We start from the raw sequence: 12976 nt of genomic DNA, 5'->3' as shown, positions 1-12976 counted from the left end.
CCTTTTGGGATGGGTTTTATCAGGAATGGGATTTGAGCTCCCTGAGAGGAAGGTGACACAGGCTGGCAGCTTGGGAATTGGTTAGGAGCATCAGAACAAATGGCTGCTGTAATTTTGCAGCATTCTCTTGTTAAGTTACCTCTCATGTTGCCCTCTTCCATTTCAGAACTGAGAGGAAAACATGGCTCCTGAGCATTTTTCCCCCTATGATGCCTTCACCTTTCTTGTATTCCCTTTTCTGCTCTGATCTCAGCTGGCTGAGTTTCACTGCCAGCCTATTGAAAGGAAAGGCACGTGCTGGCTTATGGAGGGAGAGAGACCTGAGACAGGATAAATCTGTATGCAATGAGAATGGGGGGAAGCAAGTCAGCTGCTCTGACACTTTTATTATGGAGCCAGGCTGCTTGGGGATGAATCTTTCTTGAAACATGTTGCTGGATGACATTTCTACCAGGTCTCAGCAGTAACCTTCACCAAGCCTTGCTGCCCAGCCCTGTGCTTGCCTTTTCCTGGGACAAAGAGAAGGAGTATCAGCTGGAAATGCCACAGGCAGCAGGGATCAGTGGGGCTCTATGCACCTCCAGTGAGTCTGAAAGCCCCTGAACTTTCTCACCACAAGCTTTGGTGACTCCAGTTCATGGCTGCATGTGTTGCTTTGCAAAGGACTCGTGGGCTCATAGATCTGTTTCTCATTTCAGAAACAAAGAGGATGCAGAAGAGACCAAAATGAAATTCTCCTTGGAGTTGTCCTGAAGGATGGATAAGTGCAAGGAAGTATAATTCCATGGCTTTGGAAAAGGAGTATCCACTTGTTTAGTAACCTGGTAATGAGGTGCTGGCTGTGCTCCGTGCAGAGGCTGGAAGCCACAGGAGATTTGGGGTTACAGAGAGGGCTGGGCAGGGTTTGCTGCCCTCTCAGCTCCTTTCCTGTATCACTGTCAGCTTAGATTTCACATCAAGAGCGTGATGTTATGGCTGGCGGTGACAACAGCAGAATGTCACTGGCAGAGGTGAAATCTTTCCCTCCATGAGGGTAATTCTCCCTTCCCTTTCCCCTTCCCCTTGGCTCGTGTTGGGCCCTTCTGGCTCCTGGTGCTGAGCAGGGCAGGCCCTCATGCTGCTCAGGGGACAGCATTTTCTGTGCTGAGCAGCACTTCTTGCTCTCTGGGTCAGTGGCTCCCTGTCTCTGATGCCTCTTGGCTGCACAGTGACCTGGGACAGAGGGAAACCCCTGGTCACTGCCTGAAACAAACTGGGGCCAGTGGGAGCCGCACTGTTTGCCATCGTGGCAGCACTGCACAGAGTGGTGCTCTGCCATGCTGGCAGGCTTGTACCAGCAGGAGATCTGCCAGGGATGTCCCTTCAGAGCCCTGGGGGTCCCCATGCTCTTTGGGGCCAGGCTTAAGCTAGGTCTGGGTCTGAGGGGCAGCCTTACATGTCAATAGTTCATGTTCTCTGCAGGCTGTCTCTCACCTGCCCTGAGCAGGGGCTGATCTTGTGGAAAGGTGCCTGTGCCCCCCTGCCAGCATCTGTCCCCAAGGGCCAGTTCAGCAAAGCCTTGGTGTTGTTCTGGGTCCAGTTTTCATTTTTCAGCTGGTTATGGAGAAAAGGATGAAGGTACCTGCTGCTGCCAGGCCACAGTAGAAAACAGAGGAAGGGGACTGGCCTCTTAGTGTGCTTAAAGATCCAAAAGTTTAATCTGACTCTGCTTCTGTATCAGCCCTGATCCTGTTGTATCTTTTCCATCTCATGCCTGAGCCTTTTTTTTTTTAGTTTTGCTATTTTTTCTTGTTCCCTTTTCCCTTTCCCTTTATGAAAAATGGCTTTCCCATCTGCATCTGTCAGGAGTCTGCCTGAGATGGGTGTATGGCTCAGTGAATATACAAATGTGTGGTTGGGTTGTGGCCCCCCTGACAGGCCAGAGATTAATTCCAAACAGGAAGAGCAGGGAAAAGAGCTTCTGCTGCCTCTCATGGCTGTTTTTGTTATCCCAAGGAGGTGTGAGCATCAGCTTTGGGAGCAGTGCTCCCTTCTGCTCCTGCTCTGCCTTACCAAGGATCAGTTCTCTCTCATCCATCATCAGATGAGCTCTCCTTGCTCCCATCTCAGCTGCTGATGGGAATGCTGGGGAAAGGGAGAACTTTCTAATCCTGCTTTTTACTACTAATCTTTTCCCTCTGCCTTTTGCATCCCACCTGTTAGGCCCATGACAATGAATTTGGCAGGCTGGGGCTTGAGGACACTTGCTGGTCCAGATACTTTTAAAGAGAGTTAAGGATGAGGTAGAGGCAAGGGTGTTGTTTTCTAGAATCATAGAATATCCTGAGTTGGAATTCACAAGGATCATCGAGTCTAACTCCTGTCCCTGCACAGAACACCCCAACAATCCCATCATGTGTCTGAGAGCATTGTCCAAACACTCCTTGAGCTCTGGCAGGCTTGTGGCTACAACCACTGCCCTGGGGAGCCTGTTCCAGTGCCCAATCATCCTCTGAGTGAAGTACATTTTCCTAATACCCACCCTAAACATCCCCTGACACAGCTTCTTGCTGTTCCTTTGGGTCCTGTTGCCGGTCACCTCTTTGACCTAAGCCCCTTGAAGGACTTAAAATGCAGCTTTGGAACTTTTTCACCAGTGGTGCATGCCCTGAAATCACACAGATGCTCCTACACATTTCAGCTTCTCTGTGTCCCCTTTCCCTGCTGCAGGTGACCAGCACCGTGGGGCTCTGCAAGGAGGAGTTCTTGTATGGATGCTGTGTACCTGCAGGGTCTCTCAGGTGCCCAAAGGGAGTTGACAGCCTGCCCTGACACCCACGGGCTGGCTGAGCTGCTCCTGCCTCTTGGCTTTGTGCAGGCTGATCTGTGAGCTGCTTCTCTCACCCCCATGTCTACAGCCAGGAGGGCTCAGAGGAGCAGGCAGGCAGAAAATGAAATGAGTCTGTCCATCCACGCTCTTGCCACAGCTACCCAGTCAAGGAGGGGAGGTTCCTGGGAGGGCAGACCCCCGGTTTGGCAGGAAGAGAGAGCAGGCAGCTTGAGCTGAGCTCATTTTTCACCAAGCAGATGGATGTTCAGTGGGGCCCCACAAAACCCCTCTCGCTCCAGGCTGCAAGCCCACCGAACCAAAGTGTTGTGCTGACGTGGAACAAAGCATTGCTCCATTGATGCTCAGCCTGAATTGCTTCTTCCATTCGACTCAGGACTCAGCAACAGCCTCCTCCTGCCACCAGCTCCCACGAGGAGCCAGCTGCACACCTGCATCCAGGCGAGGAGGGAGCAGGAGCTGTGCAGCCACGAGGAAGGCGACCGATGGCAGATTCCTGCAGCATTTCCACCCCGCGGGGCTCTTGGCCAGCGAGCTTTGAAAGCTCTCAGTGCTCCTGCAGGTGAGAGCCAATTTGTCTGCTTTCCTGCCCAGGTGCCATCTGTTTGTAGGATTGCCTGAGCCGTGGATGAGCACGGCGGGGATGGCGAAGTGAAAAGGGCTGCTGGGGTGGGAGGGATGAGCCGAAAAGTTTCCTTGGGTATCTTCAGCACTTCTGGCTGCCGTTGTCGCTTCTCCTCTGCGCCGCGGTGGGGAAATCACAGGCTGTCATTTGGTGTTCCTGGAGCGTGATGGGGCGCTGAGGCACCGCTAATAGCAAACCATCATTTTAATGCTAATTTCCTACCATTAGCTCAGGCTGGGGGAGGCTCAGCCTGGGTGGAGGGAAGCCATTAACAGATGGAGAAAGGGGGGATGTGTGGGGATTTGTTCTGCACCCCCAGAAGGGACTTCCAAAGGGCAGATGACTAACTACCACTGGGAAAATTGGTGAGGAGGCACTGGGGTCAGTCTGTGGTGGATGTGTGGGAGGGAGGAAGAGCAATGCTTTGTTCCAAATCATCTTCCTATAGGAATTTCTTGAGTGCTTCAGACTTTGGTGTTTGCTGCTCGTGGCCAGCCCTGTGTGCCCTGTGACCCAAGGGATGCTCAGAGTGCTGGCAGGGCTGCAGCTGGTGGCATCATTGTCCTTTCAGCAAAGAAGACAAGCAGGGTTGGGTTTGGCTGCTGTCATCTTGGGAGGGGCTCCTCAGTGCAGGAGCCTGGACATTTATGTTGGGTGATGGGCTCAAAGCAGGGAAATTTGAAGCTGTTCATGAGATATCCAAGAGCTAAAAAAGAGAAACCTGCCCTTTTGCCATGAGGACAAGGCCAGCTGTCCCAAGCTGGAGAGCTGGCAGGAGAAACCAGGGTCTCACTTTGGAAGGAAACTCAACCATTTCCCTGCCCCTTCCAAAGGTGGTAGTCCCCAGTTCCAGCCTCTTGGTCAGTTTCCTCTAGCCGTGCTTGCCAAGTGGAAGAGCCTGGGATGCTGTGGGTGTCTGGAGCTCTGGGGGGTTTGAAGAAAAATGACTGGCTGCAGGACTGTAAGGCCTGTTTGGGACTGTTTGGGCAGCAGTCAGAGAGGTTCCTCTGCCATTTCTAGACCAGCATGGAAATGTTGGGACTAAAGAAATGCGAGCTCAGATGCTGTGTCTGTCTGGAAAGAAACTGGTTGCCTACTAATGAGGGACAGCACAGTTTGAAGCCAAGGGCCCAGTGATGTCGTGTCTGGGGTGTGACACCTCTCCTGAAGACACACCAGCCTATGTTGACCTAGACCCTGGCTTCATCATTTCATAGGGAAGCCTATGTGGATTTTTAAAACCCACTTGAGGACTTTTTTAAAACTCTTTTGTCAGGGGAAGGACAAAAGCAGCCACAATAAACCAGGAACTGGTTAAATGGCAAAGGGATTGAAAGCCAAGAAGGGACCATCCTGCCAGGAGGACAATAGCACAAGGCTACATTAGTGGAGTACCAGCTATCAGATCCATCTCGGTGTGGAGCATGACTCACTGTTTTTAAAGAAGCTATTTCCATCTGAGAAAATGGCTCCTGTATTTTATAAAGGCTTTTCCCAGCTTTGGCTGAGGAGAGGAAAGAAAAAACGAAGGGCTACTTTTTCCTAGTTGAGGAGAATCAAACTTTCCTTCAAGTAGCTGAGCAAGGAAACCAGAGCCTTAGGTGTTCCCAAGAATAATACAATCCAGTAGTTTTGGGGGGGAGGGAAGAAGTAAGAATGAAACAGCATTGCTGTTCCCAGTTCAGCACTCTGAATAATGAGCCTGCAGGCTGGAGGGAGAGCTCCCTCCCCAGAGAGGCGCCTGCGTGCAGGAGATGGACACCACAAGTATCTCACGTGGGTCGCTGTCTGAAGTGATGTCTCTCCAATTTTCTACATCACTGAGTGCACAGCTCGGCACCATCAGTCATTGTCAACCTCCCCTCTGAAAGCCACCTCCAGCTGGCTGTGCTGTGGTGTCCCCTGGGCTCCTGCCCGTGCTGGGGACCGCCGTGTCCTGGGCAGCAGCACTGCAGGCACTGTCCCTCCCAGGGGGTTCTCATTCCTTCTGTTACAGCCTGCCTGGGCTTCTGCCTGTCTCCTTCCTCCACCCCTGGCACCTGCTCCTTGCCAGCACTTCATTTCCAGATAAATCCTCCCCTCCTGGAGTCAGAAGAGGCCAAATGCTCCCTTTGTCCCCACTGAGGAGAAGGTGTGGATAAACTCGCTGCCTGCTGCCTGGGGGAGGCCTGAGGGTGGGCTTGGTGCTTACACTGCTCACCTGAGGGTGGGGAGGTTGGGCTTTGCAGTTCCCATGGAGCCATCAGGCATACTCAGGACTGGCTTCTTTGCCCCAGCTCTGGGCATGGAGCAGCTTTCATGCTGTGCTTGTCATGCAGTGCAGCAGCTCTTGGTCCCTCATTTTCTTTTTGTGAAGCCCCCTGCTCCTTCCTGGGCTGGCTGTGTTTGTACCAGACCCAGGGACGCTGCTGTGGCAGGAGCAGTGGTGCTGGGTCTTCTCCTGACCAGGCACACTCCTAGGCTGGCCAGAGGGCTGGTGGGACCCAGATCTGTGCCTGTGGCTGTTTTACTGCAGCACAGACATACCTGGTGGGTTTGCTGCCTCTTGCTCCTTCATCTCTATTCATGTGCTAAATGGGTGCTCTTCCTCAGTCGTGGTGGCTCTTGGACCTAAAACCTGGCTGACTTGTTGCTGGTATCATGATACAGAAGATGTTTGCAGCCCCATGTCTGACTCCATGGGCTGCAGCTCCAGCTAGAAAACCAAGGACTGAGCTGCTTTCTTGAGCACAGCCTTAGAGAGAAACATTTTCAGAAGAAACTCTTGCAATTGCCACCTCCCTCTCAGCCTCTTCACTGGTTCCTGAGAGCTGCTGAGCACCCTTGACCTCTCTCTCAGGCATGGTTCCCTGCATGTATCAGCCCTGCTCTGGTGTTGTGGAGCTGTTGCTGGCGTCTGCAATAGCTGTGTTGTTTACTTCCCAAGTGCCTGCCCTTTCTGTAATGAGCTGTAATTCATCCTGCTTCATACAGGGCTCCAGGATACCTGGAGCAAGGAGGGTGTGCCATCAAACCACCTCCTAGGCTGCTGTCTGGGCCTGGGGTTGCTGATCTCTGGGAGAGGTGAAACAGGGAGGACCAGGGGGACCAGATGGAAATGGGGAATAATTACCTTGCAGGGTGAAGGGGGCTGGCTGGGTTGGGAACTGCTGGGAGCTGACACACAGGTGCAGATGGATGGTTATGGCAGGCAGGGTGGAGGGATGAAAGATGCCTTTTTAAAGCATCTGCCTCCCTCTCTTCCTCTGCTTTATAACCTGTTTTTATAGAGACTGCATGAAGAACACATTTTTTTTTATTAGCAGCTTGGGAGTGGAGAGTAATAAAGATTAATTTTTAAAAATAATTCTTTGCATTATCTTTTAATTTCCTGTGGCAGGGTTTGACTTTTAAATCTGCAAATGGACTTAACTGCTAATGTGCTCATCAGTTCAGAAGTGGCAGCTGAAGGAGCTGTGGGACTCAGTGAAGGTGGGAGAGGCCCCAGGGTTGAGCCTGGAGCCCCAGGAAAGGCTGTTCCACAGTCTTCCCTGGCCAAGAGGACCCATTCAGGTCCACAGCTCTATCTCCAATCCAGCAGACTTGGAGAGATCTAATCCATGCTGCAGCTCATGGAGCCCCTTGTGCTTCCTTCCACTGATGGCAGTGATGAAGCTCCTGTGAGGAGGAAGGAGGGAAGCCTGATGTCCCTGCTGGGCTGCTGTGGGTGACAGCTCCTTTCTGGCCTCCCCCCAGGATGGTGTGTCCTGCTGGGACCTGTGCTGAGCTGCATTGGATGGTGGGCATGGGGCTGTCCATGCCAGCTGGACTCCAGGGAAAAGTGGTTACAGCACTGGGGAGTGGGGAAGTGTTAGGAAGGGGATGGAGTGTCAGAGAGAAGTGACAACACTGGGGATCTGACTGGAAAGGCTCTCCCTGCCCCTCTGATCCACAGCATCCATCCCAGCCTCCAGGAGCACAGACCAGCTGATGCTCTGCTGGGCTTCAACCTGCCTGGGAGACTGGCTTGCACTGGAGCTGGAGAACATTCCCTGGTTTGGATGAGCTCTGACATGCCCTGAAAGTGTACCAAGGTGGCACTGAGCTGGGAGAAGTGATGCCTAGCATGCATCAGGTATCCCAGCCCCACCTTCCTTTGACCACTGACCACCTCAGAGCTTGTTTTTCATCCCACAGCCCTTTGGTTGAGTTAGCTCTGACTTTCTGACCTCCCTGTAGCATGCTGAAGGCAGAGAGCAGCTTTAAGGAGAAGCAGCCAGGAGCACTCTGGCTCACACAGATATGAAAGCAGCTGTAGCTCAAGTGCCTGGTTTGGGCTTTGGGAAGGCAGAAGGGGAAGCCCAGTGAAGAGGGGAGCACAGCTGGAATGTTGATTGAGCCCTAAAAAGGCTTTTAACTGGATTATATTGCTCCTGTGTTGGAACCAGGACCAGGATGGGGGCTTTTGGAGATGCCTGGGGATGGGGAAGAGCCAAGTCCTGCATGGGGAGCACTGTGACCCAGACTGCTCCCTGTGCCAGATGCCATCTGGGGCAGGCTCTGGGCATGCCTGGGTGTCTGTGTGTCCTGGGAGCCCTGATGGCCAGCTCTGCTGATCCAGGGGGCTGTGCTCCCCCTTCTCCCAGTGCTTCTCTGCACACCTGGAAGAGTGATGCAGGGTAGCTCCAGACTCAGTCTGGCTTTACTGCTGCTCCCACAGCTCCCCTGGCTCCTGGGAAGAGGAGAAACTCACCTCAGACATCCTGAGGTGGGTCACCCCTTGCCAGATCACCTGTGTTTGTTGGCATTTCTCTGGGCAGGGCTGTCCTGGGTGAGGTCTGGCTCTGTGGGCACCGTGCAGGGGATGTGGGAGGTCTGCCTTTGGATCTGTGTGACTGCCTGGCACCAGGAATCCTGCCTGCAGCAATCAATGTGGTCTGGGTTCCAGTTTTGTACTTTGGCAGCAGGCTGAGCTCTCATCCTGCTGGCCAGGCTTCATCCAGCTGGATCCTCTGCTGTCCAAGGGAATGCCAAAAAGCTTTTGGTGCCTGTGGCTGCTGCATGTTTTGGGTGGGAGAACTCATTCCTCAGCCTTTTGTTTGATTTCTCCATTTATTCAAGGCTTGGACGAAAGAGGGACCCTGCCCTCTGCCAGCAGAGGATGACAGGAGTGCTCCTGATCTCAGGAGGGAAACTGAGGCTCAGAGAGCCTGTACCACTCACATTCTCAGTCACACACACATCCACCCCTCTGTGTACCTCTGCCAACCCCTAGGGCCCAAAGTACTCTGAATAACCACAACTTTGAGTTATGTTTTTCAGAGAGAAGAAGCATCCTTTCTTATATTTTCCAGGTGTCAGGAAAACTGGGAAGACAGCAGAAGCCTCTCCTGTCGTGGTGGGTTCTTCCTTTTTTTTACCTTGTGAATTCACAGAGAGGAAAATGGAAATAAAAAGCAGCAGGGAGAGAGCTGTTAAAAAGCTTAAAGCTGTCACAAGGCATTGGTTAGTTTATGTGCAGTGAAGTATACAAACAAGTTTTCAGCTTGTTGGTTGGAGCCAAGGAGCAGGGGTTTTTTGTGTGATAAATATGTTTTATAGGTCTTTTATGGGATTTTTTAAAATGCCTGTCCCAATAAATTATTTACCAGGGTAATAAAAGATCAAGGAAATTGTTTCAACCATATCACTGAGCATCTAAATCCCCAACTTTTACTGGGGGTGGAAGGACCCTCTGAATTCCTGTGTCCTTATGAAAGATGGTCCAGGTGTGCTGTTTGGCTGTGGTGTCCTTCTGGAGGCCAGGTCCCCAGCCACCCTGACACTCTGTGTGTATCCAGGAGGTCCCAGAGGCTGGACACTGCTTTTCCACCCCCTCAGCATCTACTCCTGGGGATGGATAGCATTTCCTTCCACCACTGGCTGCAAATCTCTTGATAGGCTCTGACTTTTTATTTAGGTTTCCAAGAGATCTCAGAAGCTTAATGGTCCTTGCTGAGATGAAGTGGGAGTTAGGAATCACTTAGAAAGCAGGGGGGAGCTTAAAGAACATCCATAACTCCTGTGGGATGGGCTGGGAGGGCAGCCAGGCCATCCTGCAGGTAGCAGGGACCTTTTCCCATCCCAGGTTTGCTCCTCCTTGCTTGGCAGCAACTTCTGCACACAGGAAGGGCCAGGTTCTGCTGGCTTGGTCTCCATGGCAGACAAACCCAAAATAGCCTTGGTGCAGGAGAAATAAAAATTGATGGTGTTTCAGCCACAAAGTCTACAAATGCCTCTTTTTTTGGCATTAAAGTAGGCTTTAAGATATCCAGTCACTCTCCCTCCCTGCTCTTCCCAAGAGGAAGGTGGGGGCTGGGTGTCCTATCAAAGGTCCTCCTTCAGGACAGGGCAAATCCTTTGGCTGAGTCCCAGACTTTCTATAGTAAGTGGGATTAGGTGTAACCCCAGTAGGGTTTAAAAGACATCCAGTTCTTAATGCATTGGCTTTTGGGAGGGCTCTGGTCAGGAGAGGTGCAGCCCTGTGTGATAAGCTGGCCATAAATAAATTTAGATGGGATTTTAAAAGCAATTTTTGATGCTTGAAAGATATCCTTCTGGAGTGGCCTTCAAAAGGACTGCTGGCTGGGAGGAGACAGCCACTGTTTCAAGACAGCTCTCAATATTCATGGCAAGGATTATTCATTCAGAGCCTTTCCAGAGGGGAGAGTCCTTGGGTTTCTGGGGTGCTGAAGCGAGACTGGATTGATCTTTGTTTGTGCTGTCTTTGCTGGGTGTTAATCCCTCACCAGGGAGGAACCCTCACCTCCCTTGGTGCCTAATTTGGGTTTGGTGGTGGAGAGTGGCCACAGCTGGAACCACATCTGGGCACAGGGAGCAATTTCCCTGGTCAGCCAACAGGGAGCACAGGGCTTTGTTTGGCTTCCTTCTGGTGCCTGGAGGCTTCACAGATCTTACAGTTTTCTGAAATAATTCCTCTGCTGTTACAGGGCCCTAGGAATTCACAGAGCTGTTTATCTTCCTTGATTGCTCCCCCATGCCACATTACAGTGGTGGCTTTTGGACTTCCCATGGGCTTGTCAGACAGCCTGGGGCATGGCCATGTCTCCAGGTCTAGCAGATGTGCTGGGATGGAAATCCTGGGTGGCTGCTGGATATCCTGATCTGCCCTTCCATGCTGTCCTAAGCCTGGGGTGAGGACAGGCAGTGAAAAGGGGCTCATGCCTCTCTGTGGGAACTGGGACAGCAGGAACAGCCCTGTAGCATCCATTCCCTGAGCTGGTGGCTGCCAAAGTTTTGGGGTGTGTTGCCTGCACCCCAGAGTGTGCAGTGCTGGTGCCCACTTCTGTGAGCAGGCTGAGCTGGGCTGAGGGCTCCAAGCCCAGGAACCATCGGGGCTTTAGCCTGGGAAAAGTTTAAATCAGCTCTGTGTGCTGTAATGTTTGCTGGGGTCAAGGCCCTGTGGCTTGGCTTTAGGCTGGCAGCTGGGGACAAGGTTTTGGAGCAGGCTTTTTATCACAGGGAACAGAGGCTGGAACACTGTCTGATGTTTGGCTTTAAAGAAGAAAAAAGGACACAGCTCCCCACGTCCCTCTTATTAATTATAAACACATTCTGCTAGTTTGGGAACAGATGCTATAAATTTAAATGAGGATTAAGCAGGCACGGGGCAGATACAAGAGACCTGGATGCTGTGTGTAGGCCAGGCTTAGCACCTCCTGCTCACTCCAGACTAAGCAGCATGACTCTGCTGACTTTGGTGGCATTTCCTCCTGGCTCCCCTCCTCATGATGGGAATTGGACTGCACGTAATTGAAAAGGATGGGGCGTCTGCCAGCAGCCTGTGAGCCACATTCCCCTTGGCAGCTTGAGGACAGGGCAGGCAGGCTGGGGCAGCCACCTGCGTGGGGGGAGGTGATCAGCATCGCGGGGATCCCAAATCCCTCTCCATCTGAAGCTCTCTGGATGCGGCTTCCCGTGGTGAAAGGATTGCCCGTGCCCGGAGGGGGGCTGATATCTCCAGCTGCTGGTGCGTGAGCAGTAATTTTCTCTCGTTCGTGATCTCCCCTGTCATGGCACCAGGACAGACACGTGAGCCGCTGCTCCTCTCGGCAGCTTTCTGAAGCAAGGACTTGAGCTTGAAAAGCATCCTCTGATCCGTCCGCCTGCTGCTGACCCCGGGCCCTGCACCACCGCATCTCCCTGCCTGAGCATCGGCCATGAGCAGCCGAGGGAGGCAGAAAAGGCCCCCGGGCTTTGCTGCTCCTGAGCACGGACAAGAGTTCGTCGCACCCGGGGGCCCTGGAGTGAGGCAGCGCTCAAGGTGCGAGGGCGCTGTAAATGCGGCACCGACAAAGCGGGGCAGGATCCGCATTTCAAAGAGGCGCTGGAGCTGCCGTGTTCCCGCTGCCAAGGCACAGACCAAGCTGTCTGAGCCGCCTCTAAGCACCTGCTCCATGCTCAGGGCTCAGTTAAAGGAAGGGTTCTGACCCCACACTAACTGCACGGTGAGGTGATGCCGACTGGGCACACGGGCTGCAGCGTGGGAAGATGTCTTGGAGCTTTCTTTGGCTTTCAAGTGTGTGTTGTGCCTCACTTGGCTGCTAATGACAGAAGCATCCCTGCCACGGAGTCACAGAATCACAGAGCATCCTCAGCTGGAAGGGACCCATAAGGATCAGTGAGTCCAACTGCTGGCCCTGCACAGGACAAGCCAAGTGGAGACTGGCCACACCAGCAATAGGAGATTCTCTCAGGGAGAGCCTCTTCCTACCTCACAAACCTTTGGTCCAGGCAGGAGGGACAGCCATGGGAGAGCAGGAAGTGAAGTAAAATCCAGTGGAAATGAAATTATTTGGTTTTGTATTCCAGTTATAGCAAGGATTGAGTCAGGAACGACAGCCAGAGCCTGGCCATGGTTGCTGGACACAGCCTCCTTCACCAAAAGTGGCTTTTTTTTGCTTTTTTTAAAAAGGAGGGGTTTTTTTTGCTGTGAATTGGGGTTTTTCTGTTTGTATTTTCTGGAAGGGGAAATTCTAGAGAGTGCTGGTTTTGGGCAGCAGGGCACTATTTTAATTTCTCTGTGCTGGCCAGCACAGCAGGAGATGGAGCATCTCCTCCACAGCACTGCTGGCTGCTGTCAGCTCCCAGGGCAGCTGCTTCCCTCGGGGAAGAAGGAGCACCAGCAAATCCCAATTTCTGAGTGATTCCAGCCTGCTCTGCCTGGCTTGTGCTGTGACAGGTTGGACCATCAAAGCCTCCAGGGGATGGCTGAGCAGACCTCCACATTCCTTGGTGGCCCTGCTGCTGTCCAGACCCTCCAAACCCAGACTGGGAGCAGGATCCTGATGCTTGGCTTGTGTTGGAGCCTTGTGTGCCTCAGAGGTGCTGGAGTAAGGAGCAGCAAGAGGGAGGGATACTTCCTCTGGGAAGCAAAATTAGTAGAGCAAAGTAGTGTCTGAACATAGCAAGTAAGGCAGTGTTCTCCCATCACCAAACTGAGTGGGGAATGAGTTGGTTTTGTGAATAAAACTGTTCTGGGTGTG

This window comes from Serinus canaria, chromosome 8 (assembly GCF_022539315.1).
Source record: "Serinus canaria isolate serCan28SL12 chromosome 8, serCan2020, whole genome shotgun sequence".
NCBI lineage: Eukaryota > Metazoa > Chordata > Aves > Passeriformes > Fringillidae > Serinus > Serinus canaria.
The sequence above is the reverse complement of the archived record's forward strand: the minus strand, read 5'-3'. Positions refer to the sequence as shown.